Source organism: Mya arenaria, chromosome 6, assembly GCF_026914265.1.
Source record: "Mya arenaria isolate MELC-2E11 chromosome 6, ASM2691426v1".
Lineage (NCBI taxonomy): Eukaryota > Metazoa > Mollusca > Bivalvia > Myida > Myidae > Mya > Mya arenaria.
This window is the reverse complement of record NC_069127.1, coordinates 44,363,525-44,375,442: the sequence shown is the minus strand read 5'-3', so window position 1 is coordinate 44,375,442 and position 11,918 is coordinate 44,363,525. Positions and strand designations below refer to the sequence as shown.

General features: G+C 35.0%; 1 long non-coding RNA gene across 1 annotated transcript; it reads left to right on the top strand.

Moving 5' to 3' along the window:
- The first annotated feature begins 235 nt into the window (after positions 1 to 235).
- LOC128236727 (uncharacterized) lies at positions 236 to 11,402 on the top strand. Its single transcript, XR_008261423.1, has 4 exons — positions 236 to 374; positions 6,301 to 6,459; positions 6,701 to 6,880; positions 7,583 to 11,402. It is a non-coding gene; the product is annotated as an uncharacterized LOC128236727 (long non-coding RNA).
- The last annotated feature ends 516 nt before the right edge of the window (positions 11,403 to 11,918 follow it).

Genomic DNA, 11,918 nt, shown 5'->3' with positions numbered 1-11,918 from the left:
TGTAGACCTAGACCTGAAAACAGTTCTGGAAGTATTGATATGTTTACAAAACATTGTGCAATACCTTCCTTACTACATTTTTTATTCATTCTGGAAACTTATTAAAACGAAAGTAAAGAAACCCATTATCTATAACCATAATCGTAAAAATTAAATACAGTATGGATTTTGATAAACGACAGTGCGGATTTAGGCATGTGCGTGTTTACACAATGGTCATTGATATCTGTGTAAAACACATTCGAGTACTGTACACCACAGCGAACAAAAATGCTGGTTTGTAAAACCTTGGAAGAGGCTTTAAGGAAAATCCAGGAGCTGGAAATGCAAGATAATTTGTGCCTGACTCTAGTACGAAGAATTTTGGGAAGACGGTATTAAATATTTCCAAATTTTATGCATTATTTAACTATTGATGCTTGCAAATCATTTTTTTCAGCAAAGCACATCCATTTCACAGTGATTTGGTGGGAATGAGCTGAATTTTGACCTTAACAAAATGTAGTGACATTTAACCTAAACTAACCTAAACAAGTTAAACAAATGACAATTGGCTTTATAATGGTAGTCCTAGCTGGGCCTCATGTTCTACAGCACTGTAGTTTATCAAATGACCATATATCTTTATACTGGTGATCAAAGGTCGGGGACACGTTATAGAGCACTGTAGTTTATGAAATAACCATATATCTTTTATACAGATAGTCATAGCTGGGGGACACATTCTAAAGCACTGTAGTTTATCAAATGACCATATATCTTTTACGGGTAGTCATAGCTCGGGGACACGTTCTAAAGCATTGTAGTTTATCAAATGACCATATATCTTTATACAGGTAGTAATAGCTTTGGGACACGTTCTAAAGCACTGTAGTTTATCAAATGACCATACATGTATATCTTTATACTGGTAGTAATAGCATTGGGACACGTTCTAAAGCACTGTAGTTTATCAAATGACCATACATGTATATCTTTATACTGGTAGTAATAGCATTGGGACACGTTCTAAAGCACTGTAGTTTATCAAATGACCATATATCTTTATACAGGTAGTCATAGCTCGGGGACAGGTTCTAAAGCACTGAAGTTTATCAAATGACCATACATGTATATCTTTATACTGGTAGTAATAGCATTGGGACACGTTCTAAAGCACTGTAGTTTATCAAATGACCATATATCTTTATACAGGTAGTCATAGCTCGGGGACACGTTCTAAAGCACTGTAGTTTATCAAATGACCATATATCTTTATACAGGTAGTCATAGCTCGGGGACACGTTCTAAAGCACTGTAGTTTATCAAATGACCATATATCTTTATACTGGTAGTAATCGCATTGGGACACGTTCTAAAGCACTGTAGTTTATCAAATGACCATATATCTTTAAACAGGTAGTCATAGCTCGAGGACACGTTCTAAAGCACTGTAGTTTATCAAATGACCATATATTGTTATACTGGTAGTAATAGCTTTGGGACACGTTCTAAAGCACTGTAGTTTATCAAATGACAATATATCTTTATACTGGTGATCATAGGTGGGGGACACATTCTAAAGCACTGTAGATTATCAAATGACCATATATCTTTATACAGGTAGTCATAGCTTGGGGACACGTTCTAAAGCACTGTAGTTTATCAAATGACCATATATCTTTATACTGGTAGTAATAGCTTTGGGACACGTTCTAAAGCACTGTAGTTTATCAAATGACCATTTATCTTTATACAGGTAGTAATAGCTTTGGGACACATTCTAAAGCACTGTAGTTTATCAAATGACCATATATCTCCATACTGGTAGTCATAGCTTTGGGACACTTTCTAAAGCACTGTAGTTTATCAAATGACCATATATCTTTATACAGGTATTCATAGCTTTGGGACACGTTCTAAAGCACTGTAGTTTATCAAATGACCATATATCTTTATACTGGTAGTCATAGCTGGGGGACACGTTCTAAAGCACTGTAGTTTATCTAATGACCATATATCTTTTAACAGGTAGTCATAGCTTTGGGACACGTTCTAAAGCACTGTAGTTTATCTAATGACCATATATCTTTTAACAGGTAGTCATAGCTTTGGGACACGTTCTAAAGCACTGTAGTTTATCAAATGACCATATATCTTTTAACAGGTAGTCATAGCTCGGGGACACGTTCTAAAGCACTGTAGTTTATCAAATGACCATATATCTTTATACAGGTAGTAATAGCTTTGGGACACGTTCTAAAGCACTGTAGTTTATCAAATGACCATATATCTTTATACTGGTAGTCATAGCTGGGGGACACGTTCTAAAGCATTGTAGTTTATCAAATGACCATATATCTTTATACTGGTAGTCATAGCTCGGGGACACGTTCTAAAGCACTGTAGTTTATCAAATGACCATATATCTTTATACAGGTAGTCATAGCTCGGGGACACGTTCTTAAACACTGTAGTTTATCAAATGACCATATATCTTTATACTGGTAGTAATAGCATTGGGACACGTTCTAAAGCACTGTAGTTTATCAAATGACCATATATCTTAATACAGGTAGTCATAGCTTGAGGACACGTTCTAAAGCACTGTAGTTTATCAAATGACCATATATCGTTATACTGGTAGTAATAGCTTTGGGACACGTTCTAAAGCACTGTAGTTTATCAAATGACAATATATCTTTATACTGGTGATCATAGGTGGGGGACACGTTCTAAAGCACTGTAGATTATCAAATGACCATATATCTTTATACAGGTAGTCATATTTTGGGGACACGTTCTAAAGCACTGTAGTTTATCAAATGACCATATATCTTTATACTGGTAGTAAAAGCTTTGGGACAGGTTCTAAAGCACTGTAGTTTATCAAATGACCATATATCTTTATACAGGTAGTCATAGCTGGGGGACACATTCTAAAGCACTGTAGTTTATCAAATGACCATATATCTTTATACAGGTAGTCATAGCTTGGGGACACGTTCTAAAGCACTGTAGTTTATCAAATGACCATATATCTTTATACAGGTAGTCATAGCTTGGGGACACGTTCTAAAGCACTGTAGTTTATCAAATGACCATATATCTTTATACTGGTAGTAAAAGCTTTGGGACACGTTCTAAAGCACTGTAGTTTATCAAATGACCATATATCTTTATACAGGAAATAATACCTTTGGGACACATTTTAAAGCACTGTAGTTTATCAAATGACCATATATCTTTATACAGGTAGTCATAGCTCGGGGACACGTTCTAAAGCACTGTAGTTTATCAAAGGACCATATATCTTTATACAGGTTGTCATAGCTCGGGGACACGTTCTAAAGCATTGTAGTTTATCAAATGACCATATATCTTTATACTGGTAGTAATAGCATTGGGACACATTCTAAAGCACTGTAGTTTATCAAATGACCATATATCTTAATACAGGTAGTCATAGCTGGGGGACACGTTCTAAAGCACTGTAGTTTATCAAATGACCATATATCGTTATACTGGTAGTAATAGCTTTGGGACACGTTCTAAAGCACTGTAGTTTATCAAATGACAATATATCTTTATACTGGTGATCATAGGTGGGGGACACGTTCTAAAGCACTGTAGATTATCAAATGACCATATATCTTTATACAGGTAGTCATATTTTGGGGACATGTTCTAAAGCACTGTAGTTTATCAAATGGCCATATATTTTTATACTGGTAGTAATAGCTTTGGGACAGGTTCTAAAGCACTGTAGTTTATCAAATGACCATATATCTTTATACAGGTAGTCATAGCTGGGGGACACGTTCTAAAGCACTGTAGTTTATCAAATGACCATATATCTTTATACAGGTAGTCATAGCTTGGGGACACGTTCTAAAGCACTGTAGTTTATCAAATGACCATATATCTCCATACTGGTAGTCATAGCTTTGGGACACGTTCTAAAGCACTGTAGTTTATCAAATGACCATATATCTCCATACTGGTAGTCATAGCTTTGGGACACTTTCTAAAGCACTGTAGTTTATCAAATGACCATATATCTTTATACAGGTATTCATAGCTGTGGGACACGTTCTAAAGCACTGTAGTTTATCAAATGACCATATATCTTTATACTGGTAGTCATAGCTGGGGGACACGTTCTAAAGCACTGTAGTTTATCAAATGACCATATATCTTTATACAGGTAGTAATAGCTTTGGGACACGTTCTAAAGCACTGTAGTTTATCAAATGACCATATATCTTTTAACAGGTAGTCATAGCTCGAGGACATGTTCTAAAGCACTGTAGTTTATCAAATGACCATATATCTTTATACAGGTAGTAATAGCTTTGGGGCACGTGCTAAAGCACTGTAGTTTATCAAATGACCAAATATCTTTATACAGGTAGTCATAGCTCGAGGACACGTTCTAAAGCACTGTAGTTTATCAAATGACCATATATCTTTATACTGGTGATCATAGGTGGGGGACACATTCTAAAGCACTGTAGATTATCAAATGACCATATATCTTTATACAGGTAGTCATAGCTTGGGGACACGTTCTAAAGCACTGTAGTTTATCAAATGACCATATATCTTTATACTGGTAGTAATAGCTTTGGGACACGTTCTAAAGCACTGTAGTTTATCAAATGACCATATATCTTTATACTGGTAGTCATGGCTGTGGGACACGTTCTAAAGCACTGTAGTTTATAAAATGACCATATATCTCCATACTGGTAGTCATAGCTTTGGGACACGTTCTAAAGCACTGTAGTTTATCAAATGACCATATATCTGTTAACAGGTAGTCATAGCTCGGGGATATGTTCTAAAGCACTGTATTTTATCAAATGACCATATATCTTTATACAGGTAGTCATAGCTGGGGGACACGTTCTAAAGCACTGTAGTTTATCAAAAGACCATATATCTTTATACTGGTAGTCATAGCTTTGGGACACGTTCTAAAGCACTGTAGTTTATCAAATGACCATATATCTTTATACAGGTAGTCATAGCTTTGGGACACGTTCTAAAGCACTGTAGTTTATCAAATGACCATATATCTTTATACAGGTAGTCATAGGTTTGGGACACGTTCTAAAGCACTGTAGTTTATTAAATCACCATATATCTTTATACAGGTAGTCATAGCTCGAGGACACGTTCTAAAGCACTGTAGTTTATCAAATCACCATATATCGTTATACTGGTAGTAATAGCTGGGGGACACGTTCTAAAGCACTGTAGTTTATCAAATCACCATATATCTTTATACAGGTAGTCATAGCTGGGTGACACGTTCTAAAGCACTGTAGTTTATCAAATCACCATATATCTTTATACAGGTAGTCATAGCTGGGGGACACGTTCTAAAGCACTGTAGTTTATCAAATGACCATATATCTTTATACTGGTAGTCATAGCTGGGGGACACGTTCTAAAGCACTGTAGTTTATCAAATGACCATATATCTTTATACTGGTAGTCATAGCTCGGGTACGTTCTAAAGCACTGTAGTTTATCAAATGACCATATATCTTTATACTGGTAGTAATAGCTTTGGGACACGTTCTAAAGCACTGTAGTTTATCAAATGACCATATATCTTTATACAGGTAGTCATAGCTGGGGGACACGTTCTAAAGCACTGTAGTTTATCAAATGACCATATATCGTTATACAGGTAGTAATAGCTGGGGGACACGTTCTAAAGCACTGTAGTTTATCAAATGACCATATATCTTTATACTGGTAGTCATAGCTGGGGGACACGTTCTAAAGCACTGTAGTTTATCAAATGACCATATATCTTTATACAGGTAGTCGTAGCTGGGGGACACGTTCTAAAGCACTGTAGTTTATCAAATGACCATATATCTTTATTCTGGTGATCATAGCTGGGTGACACGTTCTAAAGCATTGTAGTTTATCAAATCACCATATATATTTATACAGGTAGTCATAGCTGGGTGACACGTTTTAAAGCACTGTAGTTTATCAAATGACCATATATCTCTATACTGGTTATCGTAGCTTTGGGACACGTTCTAAAGCACTGTAGTTTAACAGATTACTGTATATACCCCGGTACATATCTATACTTAACACTGGTTGATATGACAGGAAGTATATTGTCTTCAGCTGTGTTCTTATTCCACTGACCATACACATTTATATTAGAGATTTTGACTGGACTTTACCTTAAAAGCTCTGTTTTTTAATTAAATTCTCTTACCATATATCTCTATAAAGGTGACTTTCTCATGCACTGTAGGTCAATTGACAGATGTTCATTTTTTTTAGATTTGGCCTAAAAAGACCTGTAGCAGTTAACAAGCTATTAGATGAACAATAGCACAAAATGACCACCACCACTATCACCCTAAAGTGTGTGCTTGGTGTCTGTCTACACGTGCTTGCTTCTGGAATGTTGAAGAACAAACTGTGTTGAAACGCCAACTGGTAAAACTGTGCTTTGTGTTTGTAATTTTGTATGATTAGACATTTATTGTTTCCGCCAGGCCTAAAGGAAATGTCTATGAACAAGTACAGGTCTATACACAATTACAGGATTGAAATATAAACAATGATTTAAAGAGTATTGAGTTGATGAGTGAGAACAAAAATGATATACCCATGTACATTTACATGTTCAATAAATAGAGCATTTCATACTCTGAATAATAATTCATTTTGCTATTAGGAGTTGGTCATGGACCTTTGCAGCCCTTCATCCAGAGCCTTCCACAGAGATGGCAGATATATCGCTGCCTGGACCAACAGTTGACCATGCCGTTGAGTCCATGATATCAGTAGCAGCCATGAAAACATCTACAGAATTACATCTGCCTATTAATGGATACATTCTGCACCACTTCCATGTGTAAGAATAAAACTTTCCAAGTCCTCAGCATAAGCATTTCTGTATTTAAAACGAAACATAATTAAAAACAAATTAAATATAGTTTTAAATAATTATATACAGGCAAAGTAAATGATATAATTTGTTTCATGAATGTGTTTTTTTTAATTGCTGTTAAAGCAACAGTGTGCACCAGATGATCAAATTGCAAGTTTATTAAGTTTAGCAGTTATTTCATATTTTTCCATTCAAAAAGATTACTGGGTATGTCTACCTAGTAGAATTAATTTCTTATGCGTGATTGGCTAGTCGATGTTATCACATGATATTACCAAGTAAGGTATATAGCTTTAATATACCACTTGATTGAAGTAAGCCTTCGTAGCACAGTTGATACAACACTGGACTTCAATTTTGGTGACACGTTTTTTTTTACATGTTTGTACTTTTTTTACAATTATGACATAAAAGGGTAACACATTCTATTAAATAATTGTCCTGAGATATGTTACAGAAAAAAAACTTTTTTTAGTGCCAATCTGGTGTACAGTCCCTTTAAGGCCTTATACCGTACTTGTAGACTTATTGTTTATGATAGATAGTCTGTTTAATCATTTTATTGTATATGGGCAACATTTTATGTAACATCACTTTATGTAAAAAAAATTATAAAAAGTCACTGTGAATATAAACAGTTTTCAAATATGTACATTCAAATTGCAGGCTGTCAGTTTGAAACGTCTCTACTCTGACAGAAGGAAGGAAATGAATACCCAGCATTGTTCCTCAGGAAAATCTCTTCAACAGGCTGTTGTCAGTTTGCATGCTCTTTGGATGGAATTACCCTACCTTGGCTTGCAGAGAATCTGTGATATAAAAGACCTCTTTTGTGCTGCATTGTGTCATTGATTTATTGACCTTAAAGATGTTTTATATGTATTATGCCACTATTGTAAAAACAAATGGGCATATGTTTTAGCATATGTTTTCAAACAGACACATTTATATTTCAAACAGACACATTTATATTTTTGAATAACTTGAAAATACATTTTGTAGGTTGACTTCACACCATGAAACATTAATGGTAGGTTATATTTGACCAGAACATGACAAGTATTGTTTTCGGAGTTTTTTGGTCGAAGGTGAAGGTAATGGCAAACAGTGGTTATTCTGCACAATGACCCTTGAATTCTTTGACCTAGGACCATTAATATTTAGTGATTGATATATCAGTCCAACTCATATGTGAAAGGGACATGATGAAATTGAGCAAGAGCTTATTAGCATTGCAAATTATTATTTGTGCATTTTTAGCTCGACTATTCGAAGAATAGGTGGGCTATACTATCGTTAACAATTCTGCGTTAAAGTTTTCATTTTATGTAATAAAATCAAGAGTTTTTATCCAATGGTAATCAAACTTGGTCAGACTATTTGTCGGCATGTTATCTTGAAGATGTATGAATATGGGTCATCCTTGGTCAAATTCTAGGTCACTAGGTCACATCTTAGAGAAAATATTTCCATGTCATAAATTTAACATTTTTTTCATATCTTTATGAAACTTGGTCAGAATATTTGTCTGCATACTATCTTGAAAGTTTTTTAATATGGGTCATCCCGGGTCAAATTCTAGGTCACTAGGTCAAATCTTAGGAAAATCATTCCACATCATAAATTGAACAATTTTTGTCAAATCTTTATGAAACTTGGTCAGAATATTTGTCTGCATAATATCTTAAAAGTTCTATAATATGGGTCATCCCCGGTCAAAACCTAGGTCACAAGGTCAAATCTTAGAAGAAAGAATTCCACAGTCATAAAAAAATCATTAATTTTAGTCAAATCTTTTTTAAACTTGGTTTGAATATTTGTCTACATGTTGTCTTAATCATTTGTGAATATAGGTCACCTCAGATCAAAAACTAGGTCACTAGGTCAAATCTTAGGAAATACTTTCCTGATGTCATAAAAAAAATCTATGCTTACCAAAGCTATCCATATCAGTTAATAACTAAATTCAATTGTTACTTTATTAACACACATCCCAATCATGAATTTCAGATCTAACCATATTTTTCAAAAATTTAAATTTTAATTAACTTTAAAAATATTTGTGTACATGAAATCTTAGATGATAAAGTGTGTCATCTAGGGTCAAAAACTAGGTCTCTGGGACAGATCTTATTGGAAAAGCTGATGTATTTATAAAATGTTCGTTTTTCCTCACACAAATGGAATAGTTTCTGTTGATCAGGTTATTTGTATGAATGATATCTCCGATAAATATAAATATGGGTCTTTTTGGTTAAAAATACTAGGTCATTAGCTCAAATCCTAGGTTTGCAAAATTGCATTGTCAAATAAAAAATCAAGCTTTATGCGGCGTTGCCGCGTTGGCGTCTTGTTATTTTTTTATTTTGACCGGCACATTTTTATAATCTTAACCAAATCAAACCTTGTTTTGTCACATTGTGATTCTTATTCACTTTTTTTATTTGATTGTTTTATTGCTTTTTACAGGCACATATCATACTATTATTGTATTTACGTCCAATTCCATGAGGCGTAGTAGAGCGCACTGTTTTACGACAGCTCTTGTTAACCTGTAAAGTGAAACCTGGTTATAAAAATGACATGACTGTGTCATTGTGTTGGCAGGCCAGGAGGAGGGCAGCATCAAATACATCCACAAACTTAGTATACAAAGTATCATAGAATTGCTTTCGGGGCCCATAGGATCAAGGTCACTAAAACAAAAAAACTATTGAAACTTAATCGCACAACAAAGGCTTAATTAATTAGGTTTGTCTGTCAATCATTGAAAACTTGTTGTTTTTTTGCATTGCAGCATTTCATGCTTAATTTTTATTTTGTCTCTTTATTGCATATAACCTTTATCATTATTGTATTCATTTCTAAGACAAAGCAGCATATAGTTGAGGGCACTGCCCCATGACAGCTCTTGTATATCCTAAAAAGAATACAATAGTGATATACCCTGATATAGGTAGTTTTGGTACATAATCACGGTTTTAATTTTAGCTTTACTGGCCAAAGATCAGAATATCTGATGTGATGGTGATGTGTACGTAGTATGTGCTTCCTAGCGCCTGTAAACAATTGCTTGTGAACACCATACAGTCTTTAGTTATGATTGTATCTCAATAAAACAGTATTTAGATATCCAATAGAGCTCGGTTCCTTACGAAAACCAGTCAGATCTGCCCATGCATGCCTAGATTATGGGCCTTGAATGTCTGTGCGACTATAAACAATTGCTTGTGAACATGGTACAGTCTTCAGTTTTAATTGTATATAGATGAAACTTGTACAGTATTAAGATATCAATTAGAGCTTGGTTCCTTTCGAAAACCAGATCTGCCCATGCATGCCTAGATTATGGGCCTCAAAAGTAAAAAAAAATGCTATTTTTAGCCAAGTCTACATGAGCGAAGTCTATTTTTAGACAAGTTTACATGTAAAGTCACAAATTCATGTGAAAAATTGTTCAAATTAGGCCCCTGGGGTCATTATTGGTGACGCCACTGGGTTCACCGGTTTGGTATACTAAACTGGGAAATGTTTGAAAATCTTGGTCTGAAACAACTATGCAGACCCTTGTTATTTTGAATAAGGATTATTTTAGTGGTCTGCTACCATGGTTGTTCAAATTATGCCCCTAGGGTCAAAACTGGCACTGCCCCCAGGGGTCACAAGTTTTTAAGAAATATTTTCAAAATCTTCTTGTTTCAAACCACAAGGCTCATATCTTTGATATTTGTTGTGGAGCAATTATATGTAGACCGTCTAGCAAAACAGTTGAAATTATATGCCCTGGGCCGGGGCCACCATCCATTTTGTCCTTTTAAAGCTACAAAAATGAAATTTTGACCAATAGTACAGTTTTGTAGCAAATTTTATTCTCCTCAGATGACCTTTACTTGGCACATATTAGAATACTAGTAGTTCATGCAACTAATCTGCTTACAACACTTTCTGTTCTCAGATGTTAAATGTGCAACGTTTTAAGCTAGCCCAAACACAAAACGTGAACAATATGTTTGTTGGCTATTACTCATACATACATGCTCTGGATCAAAAATAACCACATGAGCCATGCCACTAGAGCATAGGCACTCATGGGCCTCTTGTTTTTTTTAGAAAAAAAGCATACTGACCAACCCTATTTATTTTAGAGAAGTTAGCTGAAACTAAGAACTTTTTTTACCTTACTTTTATATTCGATTGTGTATTGCTAAGATTTTTGCTTAAAGCTCCATTTAAGGTAACTGTTCATCTCAAATGTAATAGCTTTTGCCTTCAAACTTTTAAAAGTTCATTGAACCAGTGGGTTCATCATGATGCACATCTGTAAATGTTTCTCCCTAATATGGGCTTTTATATATGCAAACAGAACATTGAACAATTGGCTTTACGTGTAAAGTAAACCCTGTCCAGAATATTTGTCAAATTGCTGTGTCAGCACTTGTTTGAATGGATTTATTTTATTTTCATATTATGATTTCAAATAAAGTATTTAAAAATGTTGATTTCTTGTATGAAGTGATTACTACAATCCTTATAAGGTCAACAGAAAGCTTGCAAAAGTATCTGTTACATGTATTAAGGCATGATTAAAATCATTTTTATACGCCCATCTTACGATGGCCGTATTATGGGAACACCCATGGCCGGCGGGCGGGCGGGCGGCTCCACAATGTTGTCCGCTCTCTAACTTGAACATTTCTCATCCAATTTCCACCAAACTTCATGAAAGTGTTTGTTGGTGAAATATCTAGGTCAAGTTCGATAACCAGCCAAATCGCTCTAGGCACTCCAGAGTTATGGCCCCCTGAATTTGTCAAAATTGGGCGGGCGGGCGGGCGGCTCCACAATGTTGTCCGCTCTCTAACTTGAACATTTCTCATCCAATTTCCACCAAACTTCATGAAAGTGCTTGTTGGTGAAATATCTAGTTCCATTTTGCAAAAAGCAGATGGTTAGTTTATACCACCTTCAGGTAGTCATGATGAACTCTTCAAAGATATCCCAG